The sequence below is a fragment of the Odontesthes bonariensis genome, chromosome 10, assembly GCF_027942865.1.
Source record: "Odontesthes bonariensis isolate fOdoBon6 chromosome 10, fOdoBon6.hap1, whole genome shotgun sequence".
Taxonomy (NCBI): Eukaryota; Metazoa; Chordata; class Actinopteri; order Atheriniformes; family Atherinopsidae; genus Odontesthes; species Odontesthes bonariensis.
This window is the reverse complement of record NC_134515.1, coordinates 21576860-21586985: the sequence shown is the minus strand read 5'-3', so window position 1 is coordinate 21586985 and position 10126 is coordinate 21576860. Positions and strand designations below refer to the sequence as shown.

General features: G+C 42.2%; 1 long non-coding RNA gene across 3 annotated transcripts; it reads right to left on the bottom strand.

Moving 5' to 3' along the window:
* Nucleotides 1-527: 527 nt before the first annotated feature.
* LOC142390964 (uncharacterized) lies at nucleotides 528-10088 on the bottom strand. 3 transcript variants are annotated; one of them, XR_012770503.1, is made up of 4 exons: nucleotides 9875-10088; nucleotides 6975-8867; nucleotides 6533-6633; nucleotides 528-6301 (listed from the first exon to the last, which is right to left on the bottom strand). It is a non-coding gene; the product is annotated as an uncharacterized LOC142390964 (long non-coding RNA). The 3 variants fall into 3 exon arrangements; XR_012770504.1 differs by having other exon boundaries at nucleotides 6975-7167; XR_012770502.1 differs by lacking the exon at nucleotides 9875-10088 and having other exon boundaries at nucleotides 6975-9864.
* Between the last annotated feature and the right edge of the window lie 38 nt (nucleotides 10089-10126).

The window sequence follows — 10126 nt, the reverse complement described above, 5'->3', positions numbered from 1 at the left end:
GGACCATTTCTCTTTTCTGTGGAAGCATTTTATACTGCTCGTCTCTGGTACATGTGCCTTTGCTTGGACAGTGGATTTACCATCTAACAAAAGCCCCTGCAGAAAGACAGGAAAAGGGAAAAAAAACAAGATTTTATCTTGTGTGTCCACATCCAAATCGATATTTGTGATCATAAAGAAGAACTCTTCTCTTTCAAAACCGATTCAAACTATAATCTAAGGCAAAGTAGAGCCCATCAGTTTGTCATCAGTCATTACAGCAACTTACTAATCAATGATCTGATTAGCTTCTCAGACAATTACAGTTAACTCCAAAATGCAAATGCATAGATTAACAGTCAACAGATGTGCTGCAACAGACCCTCTCCACAATGAAGCTTCACACTCTCATTAGTATGCAATGTGTCCAATATCCACTCAAGAAATTAGTTAGTAATGGATGACGTCTGATGTGCTGCTGCAGATGATGATAAAGGTGCTTATTCTATTGGAACACAGCAAGTGAGTTATTCTCATGACTGTCTGGAAATCTTTTTTCTGTCAGAGATGCTCTTATCAGATACTCAAAGAAAACAGCTATTAGGAGCTCACCACGCAATCCCAGTCTGTCTCATCCTCCCAAATTTCCCTGGAAAGTGACTGCAAACACCCAGATTACTCAAAGCAGATAGCTTTGAAGACACTCCATCTTCAATCAGCCCCCAACTTCCCCTAAAGCACAATCAGTGCTTACCAACAAGGTTGCCTAGCACCAGTTGCTTAGTAACCGCCAGGCCATTGCCTTCTACTATAAAACGTCACACTAATTCTATGTCAGAACTAAATTTAGAAACCCCTTTGATTTATCCCCCTCAGTGGATTGACAGAAGGACTCTTAGTTGAACGGTATCAAGCTTGATTTTCAGCCTCAGCTGTCTTTCTCAAGTTGAAATCATAATCCTGCAGGTGTTGTAAACAGGTACGTTTTCACTAAATCTGTGTCAAGATGGAAAAATGATTCATACCTCCAACTGCAAGTTAGTGCTACTGAGCGTACCCAATTAACTGTTTTTGTGGCTCATTCACAAAGAGAAGTAGTTGTGATTCTCAGTGTAACTGACATTTTTGTTTCAGTCATTTTGTTTTTTGATTAAGTTGATCAGAGCACACAGTAGCTCTAAATATGTATTCACTGCATTTTGCGGTCAGCTCTCCCCATTAAGTCGCTCAGTCTGATTTTTAAACGTTTAATTTATCATTCAAAAGATTCTGTTGTCAACATAACAGTGGGGTGGATCTTTTTATTCATAAATGATAAAGAATATGTCAACACAAATCCTGTTGAGTCATTAGTAAGGTAAATGGAATGATATCAAACCAGAAGGTTGACCCTGAAAAAATTTTAGAAAAAAATTCTCCAGCACACATAACAAACACAGTGGCACCAAGACAAGGCACTCTTTTCTTTTATATAACGACTGAATACCCTGCCTCTGCCAAAACTGTGGAAGTCCAAGGTGCTGACACATCCAACTCATCTCAAATTCAAAGGGACAGGAAGGAAAAGTAAAGAGTAAGGCAAAAATATAAAACAAGGAAGGGATGCTTAGTAATGAAAGAAACAGAGGTTGAAACAGAGCATCGCCGAAAACTGAAGGCAATGGCTCTTCACATTATGGTCTATGAGTTCCCCTTATGTTTAGTATCTTAGAGTGAATGATGATATCGGTTCATGTCTGTATGGATATACTGTATGTTTTATCTCTGTTTTGTTTTCGGGTGATTTTCTTGTGTGCATGTTTGCTTATTTTCTCTTTTTAAGTGGCTTTCACTTTCTAACTCTTCAAACATCTATCAGAGTATTAATCATAGAGAAAGGTGGTGGTACCAGATATACAGCGCAACAATTTGTAGTACATCCAATTTAATGTCCACATACAATGTAGAATATACGTAGCTTTAACGATGAAACCCAAAATGCAGCAGACGATCTCAACTATTTTGCTCAACCCTGGTCCTCAGGGGCCGCTGCCCTGCATGTTTCCATGCTTGGGGATAAATGATCTATTCATTATCTATCTCATAATAACTAATCGATCTTATCATAACTTCACAAGGATGTATCAAGTCCTTCTCTGCTTTACAACCTTGTTATTGTATGGTTTAATTTTATGTGTTAGACTAATGAGCAATATCTGCTGTCAATGCTGTTGCTGAGGATTTCTGCTTCAAAACTGCAAAGTATTACCTACTTATGAGCTCAGAAAGGCAAGGTCAAGCAGCTCATATGTTCCACATACTTGTAGAACGTTGGAAGAACCAATCCTGACGCACTGGATGGGGCTGTGCAGCCAATCTGCATGCACTTTGAGGAACTGAAGACATGAGAAGCTACAAGCAAGCGACAGGAGAAGTTAAAGCGCAAGCTTTGAGGAGAGGCTATTTTGTGTGTTTTTGTCTTGTTGCAAAGTTGTGCAGACCTAATTTGTTCTTTATTCTGAGATATCATACCCAGATAGAAAACGGACTCCGGACCGGATCCGTTCCGGATTTCGGGTAGGCTCAGGAACGAATCCGCAAAACGGACCCGGATCGGAGTCCACTTGCACACCGGAACGGAACAGATCCAGATCACGGATCCGGGTTGGATCCGCCCCGGACCCTATCCGGATCCACACATTAAGTGCCACATCCGGCTCGGATCCGTTTTGGATCCGTTCATAGAACACATCATCCGCCCCGGAGTCCACTGCTATCTGGGGAGCGCGTACAATGTGCAGATCCGCCTAGAGTCCGCAACGGGTCCTATAACACTGTGTGGAAGCGGGGCGAGCGGTTGATCATGAAGGTGGACCTGCCTGGCTTGAGGGCGGATCCGCCCAGGAGTCCAATGCTATCTGGGTAATATCGCATCTAAATACCAGAGACGACACTTGTCTGCAGACTTCATTTTAAGAATGCACATTTAATTAGAATTTAAAAAAAAAAAACAGCTGGGATTTCGCCACTTACTAATTCTAAAGACTGACACTGTTTCAACCGTTTATCCTGAAGCCATCATAAGTATGAGCAGCAGGCATGATGGTCAACTTTTCTAATATCTAATCTCTTTGTCCAGCTTTTGATGGCAAATCCTGCACTCAAATCACTGGAGCTTATTGCTTGAGAGGCCCGCAATGACTTGCAGGCTCAATGACTCTCTACCTGGCAGAGAGCTAGCCAAGCTTCCTGCTTTGGCAGTTTGAGTGCAGGAATCGCAAACAAGAGATGAACAAAGAGATAACACATTAGAAAAATAAACTTGGTAGACCAACATCCTTGCTTGTGTCCCCCAAATAAATACTTGAAGCTGGGTTAGTCTTCTTCGCTTGAGAGGCTCTCACTGACTCCGTACCCGGGGCCAGAGATTTTCCCTGTGAGAGGGGGAAATATCTGTGACCGTCTTGCTGAAAATTAGACGATGCAAAAAAGGTGCCATTCTAAAAAAAGAAGCCGGAGTCTGGCCCTCAGTTGAACACAGTTAGAGACCTAATTGTTATTTTTTGCTGTTTGACCTGTACAGTATGAGATCAGAGGAGACTTTAGAGAACTGCAGATGTTGGCAGGGCTATATAGGCTTATTCATTGATCTTCATTCCTTAATATGAAGAAGAAGTCCCGTTCCGTGCAATACTAAGGACACTATAAGCTTCTATATATATAATTTAAAAAAAAAACTTAACATACACTTCTCAGGAACACGGTTGAGTTGGTATGGGATTGATAATTGCTGGAATGGGATTTACGTCTGAATTCATTATTTTATACAGTGCATTACTTTCATCACTTACATAAATAAGGCTCAGGCTCACTGTGGAATTGTTTCCTTTTTTTGAATGCTTGCGGTTTGTATGGCTATTATTCAGCCCTGCAGAGCTCTCTGCACAGGCTAAATCCCCCACTATGCCGAGATGATATGGCCAACCATGCAGAGTCGCTGAATATAATTAAAGACTTGTTTGCATTCAGACGCACTTATTTTCCAAACACTGTATAATGCATAACAGAAGATATTTTGGATTTTTCTTTTACATGGGATATAAAGTTGATAACTCCTTACAAAAGACATGTAGCTTTGCAGTGTTCTGCAAAGGGCCAAAGGGTGTTATTTTCTCCTACAAAGCCTGTCAAATGCCTGAAATGTCTAATTCCCAGTATAGGTTTTTCTTACAATGCTTCTCCACATCACCATGTAACAGAATTATTGAATGCCTGCTTAGCATGTCAAAGTTAGGTGGAATAAGCAGCTGTTTCACTATCAATAGATTATGAAGCCACCAAATCCTCATCAACGAGGAAGGATGGGGCAGATAAGTGCAGCAAAACCAACATACGTTCTGTCAATAACAGCACTTTATTAAATCTTATATGTCTCTTTCTGGTTTGATTTAAGCAATAATATTACTTCATTAGGTTTAGAAAGCAATAATGGTTAAGTTAATGCAACCCGACCATCCCCATCATGGACACCATTTTGCTGGCTGCCTTAGTTACATAAAAGCACATCAAATTGTTGTCACTTTCTGGTAGGCTTTAGAAAATGTCCTCACTTGATTAGGATTAGAAATCCAAATGATGTGGGTTAGGTTAGAAAATAATCATGGTTGGGGCTAAAAAAAAACAACATAAGATTGTTTTCATCCCTCACAGGCAGTTGCTCTCATGACTACTTGAGGTCACACACAGTAAAGAAAGTAATTCTTGGCTGCATGAACAAGCACAATGTTGGCACATCTTGGGGAGAACAGTTTCAGTAACTTATTTACTGGGTTACACTGTATGTTACAGCTGCGTGGGCTCACGGCTTCCCTTTGCACTTATTTGCTATTTGTTAGAGAAATTAAGTCAATGAAAACATCAGTATCTGGAAAATGCTGATGGATATCTTCGGTATATATGATAGACTTTTAAACACAATGAAACACTTTTTCTTAGTGCATCTTAGTGCAGCAAGTAGTGGTAGTTTGAAAGTAATGTCGGTAAACTTTGTTTATTTAAAACAGCCTGTGCAATTTTGGTTGGTTATGTGATAAACAGTTTGGAAATTTCTCATCACATTTTTTAAGTGGGCCTTAAAACTGTAGTTTTAGGGGCTAAATAGCCCTATCATTGCATCCTATTATTAGTTTGTGGCGAGGAAGGGGAGGAACTAAATAAAACTAGTCTTAACTAAAGGGAAAACAAGGAAATCCAACAACGCCACCCTGGGAATTGCACCCAGAGAATTAGGTTACGATATTAAAGGCACACAGGTAAGTCACTCAGGCAACATGAGATGAGGTTCAAGGGTTAAAATACAACTTTTATCAATTTATAAAAACTTAGTTAAAAAGGGATTCACACAAAAATAAAACTGAATAAATGCTGGGGCCAAGTGAGTGGACAAGAGCTAGTGCAAATAAGGGGTATTCCAAAATAAAGCAAAACAACCAAAATCACCCATGTGCCAGACACACTATAACGTAGACCTGGGGGGTATTCCACGAAAGTAGCTAAAGAAAGCCAGGCTATAGCCGGAAAGCGTCGCTTGAACTAGCGCCATCTCCCAATTAAGCCTCAAGTCGTTCCACGAAGACATTTTAGCTGCATCTCGGTGAGGCTAATCCAAGCGAGGCTTACATAGCCTAGCTAAGTGCGAGTGCACGAGGAACGTAAGAAGGCCTGACGAGTGGATGGTGGAAAAACGGAGATGGCAGAAAAGGAGAGCAAGACAAGAGCTGTTATTTTTTCGGCAGCTGAACAAATAATGCTTATGGAGCTGTATGAGGATTTTTGACCTAACGTGTGGAAAGTTATAAATCATCTCTGTCCATTTAGCCTTCTTACACTTGCTCTGACTTAAACTGCTACTGTGTCAATGCTAAATTATGAAAATAAGTTCTAACTCAAAGGTCACAACAATAAGGATCAAAGGAAATATGTGTCCCTGTACACTGTGTCAGGATAAACTGAGTCCTTTCAGGCACTAGAACCTGCAGGGACTCAACGAAGAAAAGACTTGAGCCTGAAAAGTTGTCCACAAGACAAAATGTATAAAATATGAAGTATACTATTAATTTAAGATGGCTCCGTCAGAAGTCAGCCATGGTGCCTGAGAACTTTAAGCAATGAACCTATATTTAATTTGGCCAAAGGTCATTTCTATCCGTGCCCTTGTTTTAGCATGTGCATGTGCATGTGCATGTGCATGTGCATGCCCTTGTTCCTGGATCAGGATATGGCGTGAGGAGGTACGGCCAGCATGCATAGCCTCTGTCCCCAAGCAGGACACCATTGAACTCTCCTGCAGAATAAGAGAAATGTTGGATGGATATACATGAGTTAAGACTTGGCAATTTGATGCAATATGTGCCTTATATGGCTATCTATAATAAAGTATGACGAGCACTTTAAATTCCTTAAGATGACCTCTACACCTGACCTCTCATTAGATTACCAAAATTCTGACTATGCTACACATTACTTCAAAAGTACACTCCTTCGGGTAAGTCAAATTCTTGCGCTTTGTGCAAACCTCTGTGCCAGTGAGGATGCTCGGAAGATCCAAGAATCATGAACTGATCCCGGCCATTTAGCCTCAATGTTGGAAATGAAATGACTTCCATCACAGATCATCTGTATGCACAGAGGATAGGAGTCAATGATGAGGTTTCATAGGGCATAAATGTAACATTGTTCAGTGTGGCGAACCGAGCTCAATGGGAATATAAGCTGACAGTTAAAACCCAACAACGCCACCCTGGGAATTTCACCCAGGGAACTAACTTAAAAATAAATTAAACAAAAATGTGATATGATGCTGCAGTTGCAACCCCAAAATCAAAGACACTCAGGTCCGTTTTACCCAAAGCAGTAGACGTGTTCCAATATGAAAAATATTTTATTAAAACAGATATGGTTTAAAAAGGAGTTAAAAACAATGAGGAAATGGCTGTAATAATAATGCTAAGGCTTACCAGTGGGGGAGGCAGGTTAGGAGGAAGACATCTCAAAATCACCCCACAGCACACGTCACACTCTCACTCACAATCACAATCACAATCACACGGTGGTGCAGCCCAAACCCAAATGTGCGACACATGCAACCACACTAGGGAGACTCTGCCACCAGAAGGACCCTGTTCCCCACCACTGGAAGCTCTCCAGCGCCTGAAATAAGAATTAATTAAAAAAAAGAAGTTTATGTAAAAAAAGGAAATTTAAACAATATATTTACAGTTTTAATACAAGACATAAAATAAACAATGAATCAATTAAGCATCAGCGGCGTCCTCTGTTATCAAACAATGATACGAATCGATCGGCACCATATGCGCCGCGCAACCAGAGGCTGCATAAAATCCAGGTCACAGAAATGAAACTTAAAGGCAAAGCAGCAGCGTTCCTGCAGTTTAGGCCAAAGCGGCAGTCAGGCAAGCAGTAGTATGTCCCAATTACTCCGGATTTGGAGCCAGTCTAGAATCCAATCAGGCAGGTGATCCAAACAAGCAGCAGCGTGAGGCTTATCCACCTTTGGAAACGAGCGCATCTACTGGGAACGTTCCAGACACACGGGAGGTCACAGAGGGAGACGATCTATCCGAGTGACAACAGTACATGGGCGGATGGCACTCAACACCCAAGTTCAATCGTCAAACATGAATCACCATCTAGCATTTATAACTAGGATGGTGAGACCTGATTGGCCAATAATCTCAACAAGCCGGAAACTCACGGGCATTTCCTGCCACATCAGCATTACTCAAAGGGGTTGATGTGGTATTTTTCAAAATGAGAAATCCAGTTGAGAGTCTTTGGACAATTATCCCCAAGTGTACCTGTACATTTAGGAGATGGAAAAATTTTTGGTTTACATAGTCAGCCTCCACGGGTCCAGCAGCGGCTTGGACAATGTTTAAATCCAGACTGAAAACAGTTCTATTTAGATGTGCATATGACACCTGAAAGTATTTTATCTGCACTCTTCACTTTTAAATTAATTAATGATTTTTTTGTTTTTTGGAATGATTTTATTGCCTTTTTGTGATTTTATGTTGCTGTAAAGCACTTTGAATTGCCTTGTGTATGAATTGTGCTCTACAAATTGCCTTGCCTTGGATGCGTACATGGGTACAGTGTAGTGCACCGATAACATTAGGGAAGCCTGAGGGAGATGATGAACTTAATGCAAATACTTCAGCCAGTAGGTTGTTTCACATTATCGGCTACTGTAAATGTGGAGCAGCAGCCTGAAAGGACAGAGGTCTTGTCCCCCCCCTTCCTTTTTCAAGACAGTGAAAGTGGTGATATGATAACAGGGGCAGTTCTAGGGTCGGGCCGACCGGGCGGGCCGACCGGGCAGGCGCCCGGGCCGGCATCGTGGGGGGGTACAAAAAATAAAAAACACTATCCAAAAAAAACGAGGGCGGGGGCGGGGGCGGGGGGCGCCAGCACCGGGTTTCGCCCGGGTCGTAAATCAGTGTGGCACCGCCACTGTATGATAACCAAAGTTTTTGTTTAATTTTTTATACAAGACATGAGTTTCGGGAGCGCAGAATTCTAGGTGAACATTTCTTTCGGAGTCTGTTTCAGCCGGTCGGACATTCTTTGAGATGCAGGCAGCTCAGCTAAGCTTCAACTTTAGCCTGCCCGAAACCAGGCTAGTTTAGCGGCATAAGTTACCATGGTTACAGCGGGCGTTCAAATAAGCCACGTTCGTGGAACGGAACTCTCGAAGTTTAGCCAGAAGTAGCGAGAAAACCCAGGCTTTCCACTAAGCCAGCTTCGTGGAATACCCCCCTGTTTCCCAGACACAGCAAAACAAAACAGGAAGGGGGAGGGGGGCACCACCAAGACACCAGCACCAGCAACTGCAAAAGAAAGACAAATTAAAAAATTGCAAAAATAAATAAAACTAATGAAAAAGTAATAAACTGAGTCAATAACAAACCACAACTAACAAAAGTAAAAGAACAAAATAAACTACCTACTCAGGACAAACAATTTATAAAAGAGGAGTTTAAAACCAACTCCAGGTATTTATGTCTTTCTTAATCATCTGGTAGGCCAGGCAGACTAAGGCTACGGCTACATGAAAACGAAACAAGGTTTTTTTTTAAAACGGGTACGAAAACGATTTCGACCACACGCTTGCTGAAAACGATGCAGTACACACGAAACACCTCTAGGTGCGCTGTAAGCCACCCCCACCGGTTACACCAGAATAGAAGAAGCAATGCGCATGCGTGTACGCCCCTACTTCTACCAGCGCATCACCTGTAAATGTTCCTTCAACAACGCCGCTGTAGATAGCAGTGTCTGCAGCAGTGCTACTATCAATGTTGTGGGGTCCATGATGATCGCTGTCTGTCCTTGTTGTGTTGTCTTCTTCCGGATTTTGAATGGAAGCCGCTTTTTTTTCTGGTCACTGACGTATGTGTATACGTCACTGCGTTAGCCATGTGACTGACGCAGAAACGTTTTCGCTGTAACAATGGAAACAAAACGACACCGTTTCAAAATCTTCCCACTCTGGAACCCGTTCTCAAAAACTATCGTTTTGGGGTAGTGGGAACGCCGGCTCCGTGTGGCCGCGACAGCCAAACGATAAGAAAAAGTATCGTTTACAGTGAAAAACGTTTTCGTGTAGCCGTAGCCAAAGACAAGGTGGTTGCGAGGCAGCGGCAAAACGCAACCGCTTCGGACGAGCAGTAGACGAGCAGCAGAGAAGCGGAGCGGTGAAGTTTGAGCAATTAAAACATCAAGCAAAGCAGCAGCAGCTCCAGTGAGCCGATTGTGGTACCCTGTAGAAAAAAAAAACGCTATTAGCAGCACTAAATGATCAGCGTATTGGGTGTGTATTTAAAAACAAACATACCTGTAGCCACAACACACGTACACACAACAACAGAGGGAGGGCGAGAGAGAGCTCGGAAACCGATGCTGGCATTCACCAGTGAAGCCCACACAGCAGCATACACAGGGGCAGGGAGCAGCACCTAAGCCGTCACCCTATGGCACAACAAGCACCATGAGCACATAGAAAAACAACAAGCACCGCGATGAAGCACCGTGCAGCCATACCTGTCAGGCCAAATGATTTGACCCGGAAGAACCTGTGGGAGGACTG